Genomic DNA, 648 nt, shown 5'->3' with positions numbered 1-648 from the left:
TTGTGCGCCATATGGATGGATAAAATAATTAGTTAGCCATTCAAATTCAAAGCATGTTTGAATTTGAATGGATAACTTATCACTTGCCCTTTCATCCTTATCCATTTTGTGCGCCACATTACCTACACGAGAAAAGGTTTCTCATGAAACTTTTTCCATACACAAAGAGCCACGCCCCTTCTCTTCTCACGCCCAAAAGGATAGGGATAAGTTGGTTTTCGTTTGAATTCAAATTTAATTTGAATTCAAATGTGTAACCTCTTGTCTTTATCCTCTCACACGGATAAGACACGTTCGACATTGTTTTAAAAAGAGGAGAAAGGTGGGACGTGCGTAAAAAAATTAGGAGAGAAACTTTGGGGCGTGAGGAAGGCTTCTGCCAAGGTGAAGGTCCAAAACCTTCCGAGAGAAAAAGAAAGAAAAGAGAGAAAATTGGGTGCAGGGTTTTTGGTGTGTACCCTAGGGTTTCTACCTAGGGTTCGGGAAGTGAGATTGGTGTGCCACGAGTGTCATGAGTCCACCAAATTTTAGAGAGAGATCCATCAGCCTCTCAAGTAACTGTGCAAAGATTCGGAGTATCCGAGAAGTCGGCACACATCAATCGAAGGAGTTCGATCAACATCTGCCATCAAAAGGGTGAAATCACGA

This window comes from Elaeis guineensis, chromosome 7, assembly GCF_000442705.2.
Source record: "Elaeis guineensis isolate ETL-2024a chromosome 7, EG11, whole genome shotgun sequence".
In the NCBI taxonomy this organism is placed as follows: Eukaryota; Viridiplantae; Streptophyta; class Magnoliopsida; order Arecales; family Arecaceae; genus Elaeis; species Elaeis guineensis.
The sequence above is the reverse complement of the archived record's forward strand: the minus strand, read 5'-3'. Positions refer to the sequence as shown.